Source organism: Saccostrea cucullata, unplaced genomic scaffold (assembly GCF_032062105.1).
Source record: "Saccostrea cucullata isolate Sc308-1 unplaced genomic scaffold, CSIRO_AGI_Scuc_v1 ctg4505, whole genome shotgun sequence".
Taxonomy (NCBI): Eukaryota; Metazoa; Mollusca; class Bivalvia; order Ostreida; family Ostreidae; genus Saccostrea; species Saccostrea cuccullata.
This window is the reverse complement of record NW_026935772.1, coordinates 1,310-19,700: the sequence shown is the minus strand read 5'-3', so window position 1 is coordinate 19,700 and position 18,391 is coordinate 1,310. Positions and strand designations below refer to the sequence as shown.

General features: G+C 33.5%; 1 long non-coding RNA gene across 2 annotated transcripts; it reads right to left on the bottom strand.

Annotated features, from left to right (window-relative positions):
- Window positions 1-91: 91 nt before the first annotated feature.
- On the bottom strand, window positions 92-16,290 carry LOC134243749 (uncharacterized). Of its 2 annotated transcripts, none has more exons than XR_009987103.1 (4): window positions 16,179-16,290; window positions 5,097-5,169; window positions 3,285-3,400; window positions 92-1,666 (listed from the first exon to the last, which is right to left on the bottom strand). It is a non-coding gene; the product is annotated as an uncharacterized LOC134243749 (long non-coding RNA). The 2 variants fall into 2 exon arrangements; XR_009987102.1 differs by lacking the exon at window positions 16,179-16,290 and adding an exon at window positions 5,461-5,489.
- Between the last annotated feature and the right edge of the window lie 2,101 nt (window positions 16,291-18,391).

Below are 18,391 nucleotides of genomic sequence, written 5' to 3'. Positions count from 1 at the left end.
TAATGATAAAACACTGTTACATTATTTTTAATAATTTATTCATCTTGATAAAATTCATCAACAATTATAAATTAATTACAAAAACGAAAAAAAAAATTGAAATACATTAAAATAAAAATAAGAATTTTTTTGGAGACTATAAATTCCAAGACAAGCTTCTATGAATGACCTTCAGGCAGAATCAATAAGAAGAATGGTTATTCTTCAACCTAAATTTTTTTGGCAACCATGAACATTCCTGAGAGTATGCAATACCATCTGTAAGTCATTTTTCAACTTTCCACCATGAACCTCTGTCACTTCGCAAAAGTAATTATTGGAAGATCCTCAAAAGATTCTTCAGCTATTAACTACTGGAACAACTATGTCAACGGCAGCCCCCAATTACAGAATTATGTACCAAAGTATGATACCACGCTTAGTGAAAATCAGGGATATCTATTCTACACTCGGGTCATGCATAAATATCCAAAAATGTACATCATTAAAGTCAGTTTCGCGAGTTCAAACCTATCTCACCAGTTCAAAATTCTTCAAAAACTCAAATAAATCTGGGGAAAAAAGATCTTTCATTGAAACATACAGTTTAGTCTCCTGGCTTGAGCTCTCTGAATCAGAAAGAAAATCTCATGAACTATGCAACTGTCAGAAATGCCAGCAAACAGAATCTGGGTTACATGCATCTGCTACACATGAAACCATAGAATTCGAAAAATTGTCCTCAGATGTTACTGATACTATCATATCAGATAAAATTACCTCCCCTGAAATAACAAACAAGAAAGTTGAAAAATTCATCAACACTTTACATCCCTTATTAAAACAGAAGTTGGATGTAGACTTGAAAGAATGCGTGGAAAAAACATTTCACTTACAACCAAAAGAAAATTCAACAGAAAAACAAAAACAAACTGTTAAAAAACTTAAAGAAAACAACAACAAAATGCAAGACGCTTTGTTTAATCCAGACAACGATGTTGACCAATTTTTGTGTACAGGTGCTTCCTACAGTCAGTACGAAAGAGAAAGAATGAACAAATATTTTGAAACACAAGAATCTGCAAAAAAATCTGCTGAAAAAAATTCCAACAAAATAAAACTGGGTTTGAAAAAAGAAAAAAAAACCATGGGAAATTTGAAAAGTAGTCATTTGACAAAAAATCTTTTCTACTTGAATTAAAAGAAAACAAAGGTGAAAATGTCAATTGGACAGCATTAGGAAAGAAATACAACATCAAAAACAAGGCAGGAATTTTTCCTTCTAATGCTGGCCAAATTCTAAAGCAGTTTGCTTTTGAAAATGGTATACAAACAGAAAAATTCAATCAACAAAAAATTGTAAGTGGTAGGGACATAATACAAAGAGTTAGGAGAAAGTATCTAAGAGTACGTGGACTAGCTGTGCCACATCAAAGACCAGCAAAAAAGATCCGAAAAACCCTACAGCAAAAAATTGATGATGGCGTCTATGATATTGGTGTTTGCATTGCCCCTAAAGTTTTTGATACCAACAAAATAAGCAACACAGGTGAGCTTGTTGTGAACCAGGAAGAGATATATGGGCGGAAGTTTCCTCTCCTAAAGATCAGGGAGCAGTCACTTCATGAACAGGAAACGCTGGGGGTCTTGAGGAGTACATCAGATGAGGAATACAGCTCTCTTCCACCTGCAGATGTAATAAAGAAACTTAATGAATATGGTAGGTTAAACACTAAATGTATTATTTAAATAGTTCAAATTAATATCTTAAACCAATCTAATTAAAATTAGATGTTAGATACGCTCACATACTTACTACACTATTATCTAACAACATTCAGAGGTCAATTACAAAACAAATATAACATGAGATTTGTCTACTAGTATTTTAAATGGTCCAGGATCAGGGGCAAATCCAGGTCAATTGATCTAATAGGGAGAAAATCCAATTTGTGTTTGTATGTGTGAAATTACTCTATTTTTTCAATATTATTAATTTCTTAGGTCTTGGTGCATTAAATATTACACAATACTTTAGTTTCTTGTATTTGAGGTATTTGAATACCTCTGTATTGTTCAAAATTGTCCAAGTATCTTGTTTATCTCATTTGATTAATAAGCATTTATCGTCTGAGTACTCCAGAAAAATTTAATTTTAATTCCCCTTGGAAAGAAATTATTTCCATCAGTGGCTTTGCCTCTGGAAATAGTTTCCTCCCTCGAGAAACAATAAATTTGTTTTTCTCTCTTAACAATTCAAAAACTGTATTTTTCCCTACCTGCATAGTACATACCCTATCTTTTTCTCAGGACTGAATAAGAAACAATTATTTATTTACCTTGGCCTGAATATCAAGGTTCAAAACTCAAATGAAAATCTGAGACATTAAATTGTTCTGATATACAGAAAGACTAGAAGACAGACATTTAGCACCATACAATAATATTAACGAGCAGAGACACATTACACTTTAATGAACTAATTTTGGCATTTATCTAAGTAATGGATATTACAGAGGTTCAGCAAGCTCACTTGTACGTGTACATGTGCATGTAAACTACAAGTTATAATTACACATGAACGTTAACATTTTTTTCTTGTTTAGCAAAGTATAACCTGTACTTGTACTTGTAATTTTTTTAATGTAATAGTGGTTTACATTAAAAATTCATCCAAAAATGCAATGATTTTATTACTAATATCACCGTTTTACATAGATATGTACATGTACTTATGAGAAAAAGATTGTACAGATTTCTTATATTTTTAATCGGTCAAAGCCTGTTTCGTAAATGTAGATGTTGTGAATTTAACTCCCTAAAAATTAATACTTTTCAATTACCGACGTTCGGTTCTTTTATCAGTTATTTGTATAAAATATAAAATTCAGGTGTTAGAAAACCGCACACTTTTTGAAAAATAAACAGCAATTAAAGAATTACAAGCTACAAGTTTTGACTTGCGTGTACTTGGCAATCTACATGTAACCTGTGTAAGAGGATATGTGTAGAAATTCGTCTTTAGCAAAAAGTGATGATGTAATACAAAAATTTCTGGTGCTACACATACACATTGGTTTGCTAAACCTCTCTAATATTCCATAAATGTTTATCTCGTTAAACACTTCTTCAGTTCTCAGTTTGAGTAACATGCAATGCTATCTGCTAGTCATACAGCATCTTTGGTCAGCTATGTACCCAATACAGGAGAATCCAGCAAACCAAAAAACACTCTAATCTTGCAAAAATGATCAAGACTTTCAAATTCCAAACCAACTGATATGAAAATCTTATTAATTAATTACCTGGGTTCAATCCATTTCCTACAATGATGATGAGCAAATGACCCCAACACGAACACAAGAAGTTAAATTTCAAGGTGGCACAATGGCTTTGCTTTCCATAAATTAGGTCCATCTCCCTAAAGTGAAATAAGCATCATGAACATGATTTTTATTCATATAAATTGATGAAATATCATTATGAACAAAATTCTTCTGCTGGTACATTGTACATGTATTCGTGAAAGAAAATTAAAGCTACACATTATATGAAGAAGAAATCCTCACTAACAGGTTGTTACATTAATATAACCAGCTTCTTAGATTTTTTAAAAATCAATATTAATAAGTCATATAAAATTATTAAATTGTCCAACTTTTTAGTCTAGTAGCCTACTTTAATAACACCAGGCCAATTGATCACAAAGCTCATCCAAGTCACCTTGGCAGGTTGTTCCCTCATAACATATTTTGAACCCATATTGCATTCAAAGATTTAACCAATGCTGAAACAGCAAAGCATTAAGATGCTTCAATTTGGATATTGCCTTGTTGTTCTCAAGGATGAAATGTTGAAACTTGAATAATGTTCAAATGACCCACCCTTATCCTATATCTTTAATTAAGAAATGAATTTAATTTTTGAAGATTCATGAGGTTATGAACTACGACGCTTCACGCCGGCATATTTCATGAAGCACGTTAGCGCTGGAGATATTCATGCTTATTCGTGATACATACCTAATGTAGTTCATGAGAAAATATACTGCATTTTATTTTGTAAAGAATCATAGGGGAAATTTATTGGAAATGTAAATACAGTGGACCTTCATTTATCCGGACGCTTCGGTTCTCAGTCAATTTGTCCGGATATGTGAAGAATCCGGATATCTGAATCACTGGTTAAACAAGACAAAATAACATTAAAAAATTTTGTTCCGATGAAAAATCGTCCGGATACTGAAGCATCCGGATATCTGAAGGTCCACTGTATATATGAATATGCATAACTTGAGAATAAGTATGACCCTGTTATCACTGAAATGATTTGTTTCTACAAATCTCCTTGTTAACCTCTTTGGACTGAAAGGGGGGGGGGTGCATCTTTAACAAAAATCAGTGCATAATAGCATCTTGGTGGTGGTGGGTATATAAAATGCATATAATTTGGCAATTTCTCTTATGCCTATCGGAAACAAATCACGTATGCACTTATATTCAGTAATTTATCTATACGTAAGTGTTTCCCCTATTTCCCTAATGTCTGAGAAAACCCGGAGAAGCAATTTTTTTGGTTAAAAAATAGACATAATACTGGTGTCGAGAGGTCAATGAAATTTGTGAAATGTCTTTATAGCTTTCAAAATTTATGTACACCTCAAGAATACATTCCATATTGTAAACAGATTCTTGTTGAAACTTGGTAAGGAAACAATAATGTTCATCAAAATATCATTTATGCACAATAATATCAACATATGACTATATGCATATACATAAGCATATACAAAGCAGAACTTAATGAGGCCACCTTACCCCACAATGCCACAATTTTATTAAACCTGAGTTATTTCTGGATCAGTCATTCTTCATTGTGGATATTTTTGAGATCCCACAAAATGTTTACCAATATTCCTAATTATCTCCATTTGTCAAAGTATCTCTTCCTTTATTTGAGGCGTTGATAGAAAATGGTACTAGTGATTCTCGTAATTGTCAAAAATGTATAAAGTTTACATTCCGACAGATTAGACAACAGACAAATTGTAATCAGGAAAATTTGCACAACCTTTTCAGCTTCTGTTATGTTTGTAAATGGACAAAACTTTTCAATACCCTTCTGATCAGTATATTCCCCTTCTGTACATTCCCCTCTTCAAAATCCTTCCAATTCCTTCAATGACACATCCTAAAAAATTATAAACACAATCAAAATTTAATTTCTATGCATACAACAACAAATTTCTTTGAGCTAATGCTTACTTGTAATACTCCAGCTCTACTGTACTTGTAATATATATGCTATCATGAATCTCACTTAATGGCATGCCTTAACAAGTGTGTGCTAAAATTAATGATGGAACAATTTTCGCCGACGATCGATTGTCGGGGTCATTGGGAGCTCTTTGATGTTACATGTACTAATCAGTTACAAAATAAATGTGGCCGACATCCCTTACAAAAAATAAAAGTGTCATACTTTAATTTTAAGTAGAAGAATGTTGATAAATGAATAACACAGTTCAAATATTCTTGGGTATATATACCACACCTACAAATTGATAATTTAATATTTACATTTGTTGATGTCTTTCCTTAGATAACAATGATAATGAAAATCAATGAAATTCAATTTTCAATGACATGCAGTTGGTCACATGATCCAATTTTCTTGCATATGGAAAGCAAACTGCACGAGTCTTTTTGAAAGTTTTGAAAGTTCAGTAGTATTAAAGTAGATACTAGATACGTTATGTTGCATTTCCATATCAAAGTCTAAATTATGCCTATTTTTTTTTGTCACACAAATAAAAAATGAAAATATAAATATAAGAAATAAAATACATGTATCATTTTTAGAGTGTCATTGGGATATGACATGAAGTTGGTATGCGATCAAATAAACTATAACGCCTTTCGGGCGTTATAGAATTTGATCATTTGACTGTTTAAATGGAATACTGGAATTTAAATTAATTTACACTGTAAATAATTTTTATTCATATATTTTCAGGAATACAACCAGAGTTTCAACAAAAGAAGAGAAAAGAGTTGAAAACAACTATTACTCACAACAAAATTGAATCAGATACTTATAAACACTTGTAATCATTTTAGAAATCTTAATTTCATGTGAACTTTTTTCTTCTAGTAGTATTATTGATCAATTTTTTTTTATAATTTCATATACATATATTTAGATCTCTTTCAAATTTATTTAAACATTATGAACTCATCGTCCATTTTCAATTAACAAGTCTGTCATGCGTTCACAGGGGGGAAAAGAAGAAATAAGAATTCGGCATTAAATGAAGGTCAGTTATCAAAATCCCAACCTTTTTTGATTTTACGATTAAAAAATAGATTTATCTGTTGTGACTACTGGGGGTGGGGGTAACAAAATAATATATGTACCTAATTTTCCATTGTAGAACATTTGAAACTTGGATCAGTGAAATGCAAAAAAAGATATTGTTCCATGAAGACAGAGGTATTACACAATTATTTCTCAATTTATTTCCAAAAAATAAAATGCCTTGGGGTTAATTACTTGTTTGGATAAACATGATAAAATATGATTTTTATTTAAAAAAAAATACCATTTGTATTGTCAAACTTCATTTCCATGATTAAGGAGTCACCCATGTGGCACAGCTAGTACTTGAGAGTTTCAGATTAAGGAGTTGATCCTTTGGTCGCTGGTTTGAAATCCCACTGTGGGGTGTGGAGACCAGTCCTTCGGATAAGACCATATAAATTAAGGTCCCGTCACAGTAGGTACTGGCAACTAGAGCCGAGCTCGTTGCAAAGCAACGAATAGGTCTTCCGTTGGAGCTACGGACTAGAAGACGTAGCCTTGAGTCGAGGTCAAAAGCCACATACTAAAGATATACCTACCTACCTACCTAGTCCTTGTTGCACCCGGAGGCACATAGGGCAAGGACTAGGGATTTCCATTCCTCTCTATTCTTTGCAATCTTCTCCACCTCTCCCCAGGTGAGATTTATCTCCTTTAGTTCTTTCTCCACTGTTCGCCTCCATGTTGTTTTTGGTCGGCCTTTCCTTCTCTTCCCTTCTGGGGTCCATCTGAGTGCCACTCTTGTGATGTCGTCTGTGGGCTTTCTCAAGACATGGCCTATCCACCTCCATCTATATTTTACTAGTAAGGTCCTCATGTCTGTTGTTTTAGTTGTTTCATGCAAATCTTTGTTGGTTATTTTTCTGGCCAAAATATCCTCAAGATCTTTCTGAGGCACCCATTATGAAAACTTGATAGTTTCTTAATGTCACTTTCAGTCATCCTCCAGCATTCAGCACCATACATTAAAACAGATAGGACACAGCTGTTATACAGTTTGATCTTAGTATGTCTGCTAATACTGCTTGACTTCCATATGTTCTTAAGCTTGACAAAGGCTCCTCTGGCTTTACCTAATCTTGATATTATGTCCTTGTCAGCTCCGCCATCTGATGTTACCACACTTCCCAGGTATGTAAAATAATCTGTATTTTTGATATCTCCTCCATTCAATTGTATTTTGGGTGGGCTTTTTGTATTAAGGGACATTACTTCTGTTTTCTTTACGTTGATGTTCAATCCGATTTTGCTGGCATTTGTTTGTAAATTAGATGTTTTCCTTTGCATTTGTGTTTCCAGATGAGATAATAAAGCCAGGTCATCTGCATAATCTAAGTCCTCTAGTTTGTTGAAAAGAGTCCATCTGATGCCGGTATTCTCATCACTAAGGGTTGATCTCATTACCCAGTCTACTGCTATAATGAACAGTAGAGCTGACATCACACATCCTTGTCTCAATCCTGACTTAACAAGAAAGCTTGTGTTTGATGATCTACCAATAGAGCATTTAAATTCTGCATAAAATGCTTTTATTAGGTCAACTAGTTTAGATGGTATACCGTAGTGCCTCAGGATTTTCCACAAACTGTCTCTGAGAATGCTATCAAAAGCTTTTTCGAAGTCAATGAAGTTTATGATGAGTTTTCTTTGCCACTCTGTGCACTGTTCTATTATGTTTCTTAGTACAAATACTTGGTCACAGCAGCTCTTTCCTTTTCTGCAGCCTGCCTGTTCTTTCCTTAGTTTTTTATCCACTGCTGTCTTTATTCTGCTTACAATTATCTTACTGAATATCTTGCTTGGTATAGAGAGTAAGGTAATACCTCTCCAGTTGTTACAGTTTGTGAGGTCTCCTTTCTTTGGTAGTTTGATGATGCTACCTTCAGACCATGTTGTTGGTATCATGTTGTACTTCCATATCTTGCAGAAAAGAGGATGAAGGATATGTGCTGCAAGGATAGGGTCTGTTTTGAATATTTCAGCTGGTAGGTTGTCATTCCCAGGTGCTTTATTGTTCTTTAAACTCTTGATTGCTGTGATTATTTCTAATTTTGATGGTTCATTTATGTTGATATCTAAGTCAATGTTTGCTTCAGGTATTTCTGCTCTGTTGCTTGGATCTGGGCGGTTTAGTATCTCTTCAAAATGCTCCTTCCATCTTTGTTCTTGGTCTTTATCAGATGTAATCATTGCGCCCTGCTTGTCTCTTACTGGCATACATGCATTTCTTCTTTGTCCACTAAGCTTCTTGGTGATCTGATAGACATCACCCATTCTCTGTTCTGATGCTGCTTTTTCAGCTTCTTGTGCCATATTTTCAATGAAGTTCTTACGGTCCCTCTTTGTGGCCTTCTTTATTTCTTTGTTACTGTCAGAGTATTGTTCTCTTAATTTCTCTTTTATTCTTTCTGAGTGTGTGTTGCACAACCTCTTCTTTCGTTCTTTTCTGCTGTCAATGAGTTTCCATGTACCTGGTGTTATCCATTCTTTGTGTATCTGTTTTCTGAGGCCAATAACTTTCTCACTTGCATTGTTAAATGTATCTTTTACTTTCAGCCAGTGTTCGTCTATCTGCTCTTCGTCTAAATCACTAGCTTGCAAGATAGAAAATCTGTTTTTCAGCTCTAATCTAAAATCTTGCTTGGTTTTTGTGTCACTAAGCTTGCCAACATCGAATCTTTTCCAGCTGTACTTTGGTATAGTTTTCATCAGTTTAAGTTTAAAATCTGCAGTTACAAGGTGATGATCACTGCCTACATCTGCACCTCGTCTTACTCTCACATCCTGAAGAGATCGTCTCCATTTACCATTTATAACAATATGGTCTATCTGATTTTTGTCTCTTCCTCCGGGTGATATCCATGTGAGCTTGTGTATGTCCTTGTGTGGGAATAACGTCCCGCCTATAACCATGTTGTTGTTACCACAAAACTCTGCCAGATGTTCACCATTCTCATTCATGGTACCACAGCCATATTTTCCCATGACTCTTTCATATCCGGTGTTGTCTTGGCCTATTTTTGCATTAAAATCTCCCATGATGATGGTTAAATCATGTTTGGGAATCTTTTCAAGTTCGGCTTGTAGTGCTTCGTAGAAGTCTTGCTTAGTTTCATCTTCTGCCTCATTAGTAGGAGAGTAGACTTGTATGATGGATGTTTTAATTGGCTTTGTGTCGAGTCTTGCTCTCATCATTCTCTCACTTACAGGATGGTACTCTATCAGTGACTTCGCTGCTGCTTTACTCAGAATAATTGCTACTCCCTCGTGATGTCTACCATCTTTTCTTCCTGAGTAAATGATTACCTCACCGCTGTTTGTCATGATCTTTCCAAAATCTGTCCATCTGCATTCAATTACTCCTAGTATGTGTAACTTGTTGTTCTTCATCTCTCTTACTACTTGCGCCTGCTTTCCTGCCTCGTACATGGTACGGACATTCCAGAAGCCGATCTTAAGTTTGGTTCTCGTGCTCAGTATACTCTTCATGCGACCAGCTTCCTGTTGGCTTTCACTGGCTGCATTCATACGCGCAGATGGCTGCTGGTATTCTGATGCCTCGAGAAAGGATGTATTTCTCCTAGTCCTCGTATCCGTAATCATTCAGTTTTCACGAGAAGGGGAGATTACCCCCTTGCTCAACCTCCAACTTGGTGGACCAGAGATTTGTAATCGAGGTTGCCTTCCTCTAGAATGGTTGCCTGCCATAGCTCATGAAGCCATTCTCTCCAGGTTTTCTAAGATTTTCTATCTGGATTTTCTTCCATAGCCTTTGACTTTCCCAAGCCGTCCACAAGGCAGTGGAACTATTTAACCCATAGCTGGGAACTAGGTTTGCAGGTATCAGGACATATCCAAGAGAAGCAACTTACAATGTTTTGCTAGGAAAAAGACTGTAAAGGAATACTAGTATGTTTGACCTTGATCTTTCCAAATGACCTTGTGCTAAGCAATATCTAACTCTCGTTAGAGCTAAAATTGAGATAAAATGAGTTAGGTCAAGGTCAAAAGAAAGGCCAAGCTCAAAAATGGTGATGCCATTAAACAGCTCTCTTCAGTATGCATCAACATGTGAAGTTTGATAACAACATTTTGAATGGTATGTTTAAAACTGAGCTAAACACTAATTTAAGAAAAGTGAGGTACATACATGTATATAAAGTCAAGTTTAAAAAAATGTTAATGCAATTGCATAACTCAAATTAATTTCTATCAGTATGTAAAGATTGATAAAAAATATCTTGGAAAGTTTGTTTGAAACTGAGCTTTGAACTGAGCTAAAGGCAAAGTGTGACAGAAGGACAGACGGAAGGACAGAAAGTAGGAAGGATGGAAGACGTCCGACAAACACCAAATGCCTTGGCCATTTTCATGGCAGGGCATAACATGTCATGTATGATTATTGGTTTATATAAAAATAGGTCGTAACTTTCAGTCTCGGAATTCAACCCCTAAACTACATGTATATATGCATGTACAAAAACAAATCAACCAACTGACATTCTCTGCTTAGAAGGAAGACATTGTATTCATTTTAAGGGATGGGGTACTTATAGTGATGAGAGGAATTTAATCACCTGTCGGTCCATGAAACATTATTTTGGAATGTCTGTATACAGCTGCGTGGCTTTTCTTAGAAGGAAATTAGTATTTTTTGAAATATCTAAATAATTCTTTTATTGACGCCGTGATATATTTGATAGGCTGTATAATAGCTGTTCGGATATAGCGCCGTTTGAAGGTCCAACACCTTTCTTTTAATATAACCAAAGGTTCTAATGATCTTTTTTCCGTATAGTCAAAATGCATGGGAGAAAGAAAAAAACGTATGGAGTCGTTCAAAAACAAATTAATGAGTTGTGTTTTTCATCTACACAGAAACATTTTTTCTTCTGGCTTTCCTTTTTTGTGAATTGCCGTTTATTTTGTTTACAACTACAAGCTTGTGTTTATACCGCTGTTCAATGTGAGAGGAGAAAACAAGACGTCGTCAAGCAACAATGACTGACCAGATGGACGTTTATATACATTGTAATCATTATACAACCAAATATCAGAGCGAATCGATAGTTTAAGTACCTAGTTAAATACATAGGAATTCAATAATTAAGGAAAGAATTTAATTTATATTTTATGATAAATAGGCAATAACGAATTTTCTAATTTTGTAAAATCGTATTCTGAAAGCTCTGGATGTATATGTTTGGCCGCTCTTCTATGTAAAAGTTCATAAATATAAAACATGTAATTGTTATCGGCTGCGGTAGCGGCCAATCTTTTTGTGATTGTGTAAGAGAGTGCACATGGGGAAATGAGACGTTTTTTTTTTATTATTTCAATAAAATTATTCGAAAATTATAACAAGTAAAAATCATGCGTAAAATATTTTAAAAACTTGCTTAAACTTAGTATTGAATGTTGAAATATATTTCTATTTCATTGTCATTAATATCTCATGATCATCGGTAATTTATGGTCATATAAAAAGAGTTTACATCAGATACTCCCCAGCCTGAGAGTGTGTAAGATTTGAAAAGAAATCTCTTGATTTTCCGGATAATGATGATGTGGTTAAAGTGCATGGTGAATAAAAAAATTTGGAGTTTTTCAACTTCTAGTAAAAATTGTTTTGAATTTCCTCTACATCTACAAATGACACAAAGATCATGAAGATATTTTTCTTTAATTTTGCACTGCGGTTTACAGCATAGCCTGCTCTGCAGAAACCATGAGCATTATCATGTAATCAAGATTCAGGGTATCGAGGCTCGGACAGGCCTACACCTTCATTTTGATGACAATAAATTCTTCTTATACATCAATGAACATGAATTTTTTTAACATCGATAAATCTATTTATAAGCAAATGCGGTAAAATTATTTTTTATTTTGCTTTGAAAACAGCCTGAAATAGAATTGAAAAACTATTTCAGCTTTGAATATCTTGTTGTGCTATCCTTGCATGTGAAAGAATTTTTTTGCTTTGTAGCCAATTTGATGCTTTGCATCAATTAAATTCGTACTGACATTGTACATGTACAGGCATGTAAAATATTCTGTTTATTGGACGAAATAGTATACCATTCTGTACAATATCATTTTAAGTTTAGTAGCAAATAACTGCAAACTCAAAAGTGCTTAATGTCATTTTGGATTTCCCCCTGTGAATTAGAAACGTTAACTTCACTTACAATTATCATGCATGTGTACATGTAGTTTAAGATTCATAAAACAATTACCACTTCAATAAATACTGGAAAAAATGATGTAAACGTAGCTCGTGTTTTTTTTTCAGCTATCAAAAGGCATAAAACTTGAAATGAATAAATCCACAAGCGATTACGATTGATTTTAAAACAAGCTGAAATAGAGTGGAATTGAATGATATGAAAGGAGTTGACTTGAATTCAAACCCAATTTTCCATTTGTAACTATCGGAGTACACAACGGATTTTCAAATCCACATACCCGCTGCTATCTGCGGACACGTGCTTGTAAATGAGGACTGGGCTACAAAATTTTAGACACAAAGTGACAAAGCTGGATGTAAACTGTTTATTACAAATACGTGAATAATAGTATATTTTAAAGTATTTTTTTAACGTTCAATGTTTATTAATATTAAAAAAAATAACGGAGAAACAAAAGAGTGATGGTAAAAATAAAATGTACATAATAGTATATTACGTATCACAAGACTTCCATCACTAATTATAATTATTTGCCGAAGCCCCTTTTCAATTACAATTTAAATAAAATACATTAAAACGGAATAGAGAAATAATTTTGCGTGAACAGGCCAAAGAAAGCGATCACAATTCAAAATGATTTCATGCATAAGTGTTTCGAATTACGATTAAATATTTACATCCACTGAATATTTTCTCCTTTATTTCTTAAGAAACCCCATTGCGTTCATCACTGCATAAACTATACAATAGGCAGGTCGCCTGTACAGATTTCTTAATCAGTGGCTGTTCCATCAATGAAACATATAAAGACGTTCGCATCATTAATACATGTACAATAATCTTTTAAATCCTACTTTAATTGATTATTTAAACAGATATAAATATAAACAATAAAACGCTTTCTTTGTTTGTTGTTACTGGAATGAACGGTCGCAGCTATTGCAGAAAAAATACATAAACCGCGTAATATTGTTTAAATGAAAGATCGGTGAAGTGTTCTTATTGATTCGATAAATTAAAAACATGATTTTCTATAAATTGATAGGTCTTTGTACACAATGGATTTTAAACACGATCACAGACACTTGCATTGTTTACTACAGGTGGCTGGTACACTAGTGACCTCGATCGACAGCGTGGGATTTCGCGTTGGATTACATAACTGTTACAAACATCTAGGCGATCTTGGAGATCGCCAAATGTATACAACTAATGATCGTGAATTATTCGATGCATAAAGTTAAAATAACTTATTATTGTTATAATAATCAATGTAGAAAGAAAGATTTAATATATTCCGTTTATGAAGACGTGTTCACTATAAAACTAATTTATGATAAATAAAAAAGAAAGACTAATCGTTATAAATAATTTAATAGTGAACCGTAAAGCACGTATAAAGCCCTATTTAGAAGAAAATAAACATTAAATACCATAGGGTTTATTACTGATTGGAAGTTAGTGTAAATTATACACATGAAAAGTCTGATTTCCTTTCCGAATGAAAAACGCTACCTGTTTACCTGGCCTGCTTTCAACTACGTATTACGCAATACCCCCGGTATAATCGAACACAAAACATTTTCATCAGATTAAAAAGGTGTCAAAGAACAATTTTGTTCGTATAATCCAGATCGAAATATTTACCGTTTTTGAGTTATAAAGCAAAAACTTTCAAGCTCCCTAAATCCCTAATCATAGGGGCCAGCCCCTTTTGAATAGTATCATATGAAAGTCCTTGCAATTATGCATAACTTCTGTTCAACATGTCTTAACAAAATATTTTTAGTTTTCAAGATAAAAAGGAAAACATGTGTAAATTTTCGCTCTTTTAGGCGTTCTATTTTTTGACCCCTGTATAGCACCATTTTGAATACAGAAATTGAAAAACAAAAACCGATGTGCACAAATTCAATCCTTTTGTTATCTAAAACCGGTAAAATTTCTGCTCCAGCTCTAGTGGTCTCTGAGCCTTTGTCTGGAAATGAAAGCCTATAATTTTTCGTTTAAAGGGAAATAACTCATAACCGGAAGTAAAATTTTAAAATTTTAGACAGCATTCTGATAGAGTTTATTACCGTCTATAATGTCTGAAAATTTGAACAAAATCCATCGAGAAATGAGTGAGATATGAGGCTTCAAAGTTGGCGTCTAGGAAGAAAACGAAAAAAAGAATAATAAGAACTAGGAGACTTATTGTTCACAGAACAATAAGAGGTCTTTCCACCTTCTTTGAATTTTTCAATTTTGTTTTATATCTGACTCCTAAAAATTAGATTTCATGAATAAGAAACCAAATTGTCCTAAAGGATAGAAAAAATGAAAATTAAAAGAAAAAAAAATTGAAATGACCTTGACCTTTGACCTTGAGAAAAATATTCAAGGTCAAAGGTCAAGGGTCACAATGCAATTGACCACATGCTTCTACGACTTATAGTTTTCAAGTTATAAGGTTTAATAGTAAGTACAAAGAAGTTAAAGGGCAATAACTCATATAAGGGGTCATCAGATTCTTTTGCACTTATACAATGAAGTTAGGTCTAAAGACCCTTAAGACATTAGTGAAGGTTTGTTGTCTGTAGGGTCTACAGTTTCAGAGGAGTAGCGATAACAAGGTTTTTCGCACAAGGGGCAATAACTTTTAAAAGGTTCAATCTTAGGGGACAAGAATGAAATCTTTGAAACAGTTTTAAGAGTACATATCACTGATGCATAGACATTAAGTATATGTTGAAAGACAAAAGAGATACAAAAAGAGCTAATTTTCTCATTTTTGGAATGACCTTGACCTTTGACCTTTACATGAATTTTAAGGTCAAAGGTCAGTTAATCTTATGCAGTTGGTCCCATGTCTCTATCACTTCTCGTTTTGAAAATTTTTAATTATTTGTAAAATTTAAAAAGTTTAAGGGGCAATAACTCACAGAAGGGGTCACCGAATACTTTCGCAATGAATAGATTGAAGAGTCCCCTTAATTAGTCGAAGACATTCGTAAAGGTTTCATACCTCTGCGGTTTACGGTTTCTGAGGAGTAGCGATAACAATCATTTCTTGCGAAAGGGGCAATAACTTCGAAAGCGGTCAAGGTTCATTTACGCAGGGTCAACTGCAAACATCTTTTACGGAGTACATTCCTATGAACTATAAATCTTTTCGATATATCTTCAAACAAAAAAACATGCGGCGGAAAAATAATAAAAAAAAAGAATAATAAACAGAAGAATATCAATAGGTCTTTCCACAGAAAGGTGGAAAGACCTAATAATCTTAATCTTCAGAATCAGTAGAAGGTCTTCCATTGGAAACGGAAGACCTTAATTAAGAAAATGATTTCTCACTGTTTACAACTCTGAGTATAGGTCAAAATTTGCAGCTCTCTACCAAATCTGAGGTATTCTGAAAATTACATTATTCAAACAAATTAGGTTGCTTTTCCATCTATATAAGTATTACAGAACTTAAGTTGATGAATGAAAAGTTTTTTTCTGAAAATTATAGTGTATATTTCTGAATATGTTGAAATGTTGAATTTCATTAATACACTGTATTACAATAAGGGCAAACAATTTCTTTTAAAAAATAGCATTATTTTTTAGGCCAAATTCTGAACACAGAAACTTTGGTTGAGATGATCTTGGGAGCATCACCTGAAGTTGAAGAATTCAAGAAGTATAGGCGCTTGTCTAAATATCATCCAAAAGACAAGTTTATCTCCGCCTCCTTGGATCAATCACTGGCCAAGATTCAAACTAAAATAAGTAAAAGACAAAGAGAATTGAAAAATATGTTGCAGGACATGTCTAATGATCTAGCTGAAAAGGACAAAATTCAGTTACTTAAGAAACACGCTGAAACCCTCTCTTGTCATTGGGGCATTTACTTTTTCTAAAGATAAGGGTGAAAGAATTTGTTTAAAACTCATAACTGTCTAATCAATGGATACAAGTTTTCCCCTGTATCCTCATGGTTTCAATTATATGATATAACAAATGAACTTTTATCTACTTTTCTCACTTAAAAATATTTTTTTATATAGTAATTTATGATTATTTAAATAGTTCCATGAAATCATGAATCCATGCATTTGCATAAGAGGAAAATATATTCCTTTTAGCATTGTTTAGCATATAGCCTAATAGATTTCTTTAATTGGGACTTCAAATAATACAGATGCATAGTATTAAAGAAACATGGGTATCTATTCAAAATGTACAGACTGAACGTCCTCCTGAAAAGCATCAATTGGAGAGATTTTGCTACATCTTGTTCATTTTCAGAGATAATACAGATTTGATTTTGCTTTTCAGCAAAAGCTTTAATAATCATTTTCAACAATGTTCAACAATACCAAATACAGCTGTCAGCAATTAAGTTAAGTGATATCTTTACATCAGCCTGCTTGCTAACCTCCACATTTATAGAAAATATAAAAGAATAGAATTTTTTGAGAATATAACTTCTCATTATTTATAGGTGGACTTATAGTTTTAATTAGCATTGCATTTTTTTCGTTGCTACCTGTTTTCAAATATTCTGTAGCATTAAAATTTCTTAGACAATGAAGATTAACTTGTTCTGTGTCACTACATACAAGGCGATACAATATGCATATGTGAGAACTTGCGATCAATACGATTGATGTATCGCTGTATTGTTCCACCTCTAATAGAGTACTCTTTGTTTGGAGATTCATACATGTGATAATTTTTAGACAAATATTGTACAAGCGCCTTGAAAATACTGGAATTTGGGTGAAAATACTGCACATTGTTATCCCGGTATACAAGTCTATACGAAAAAAAAGTCTTAAACATTTCTATAATGTTTTGCTGAGCGGGCATGAAAAAAATCGATGTTGGACCGCTGAGTGAGATGTTTGACCGGTTAGTGAGATGTTGACAGCTTACGTCACAGAATCGGTGAGGCTTAATCTCATTTTCATTTGTTGGTGTTCAACAGTGACGGACCCGATGTTACACCATGGAAGACAGTACAAAATAAATGTATGTCAAAAAACAAAATAAAATGAAAGGTATAACAAAACATTTATTGACCGATTTCTCAGGCAAAATGTGTTTTGTTGGACCCTCGAAGCCAAACTATCTGCATTCCGCCGAAAAATCAACTGAGAAGTTAATTTTTTATTAATAAATTTCAAATCAGTGTACAAGTGTACCACTGCATGCAGTGTTATATATACAATAACTAATTTCAAGAAACTTTTGCAGCATTAAAAATTTCGGCAATCCATGTGCTTAGTGCTGAACTTAGTAAAAAGACTTCCATAGTACAGTGTTAAATGCAAAAGTCTGGTCGCTCCAGTCATCTGCATTTATTTAATGATACTAAAATCATTTCTCTTACTCTGTGTTATAATCATGATAATTGATAATACTTATGCCTTAGCAGACAAAAAAAAAGTCGGGCTTAGATTTTACATTACATACCCAAGCGGAGTTAGTCACGATATTCGGTGTTGAGAAAATGAGAGAAAAATGGTGATTTCAAAAGTTCAAAATACAGTACAAATTTTCATTTCCCATGAATTTTGGTGTACTGCCGTGAGCCCGTGAATGGGGTAAAAAATTCGTGACATTTTGCGTACCGCCCGTATATATCACATGTATGTGACTTCATATTATGTTAAAAAGTTCATATATGTTACAGTCAAATTTAATTAACACAGTTATATGCTTATTTACATGAGTCAAGTAAAACATTTATCTCACTGAGCTAGCTGACTTTTGCTTAAATTGCACTACATGGTAATCATTAAGTTGAAAATTAAAGCAGGGACCCCTGAATGTTAACAAAATCTTGTTTCATTATTACATTTAGGCCATATAATTAAAAAAAATTC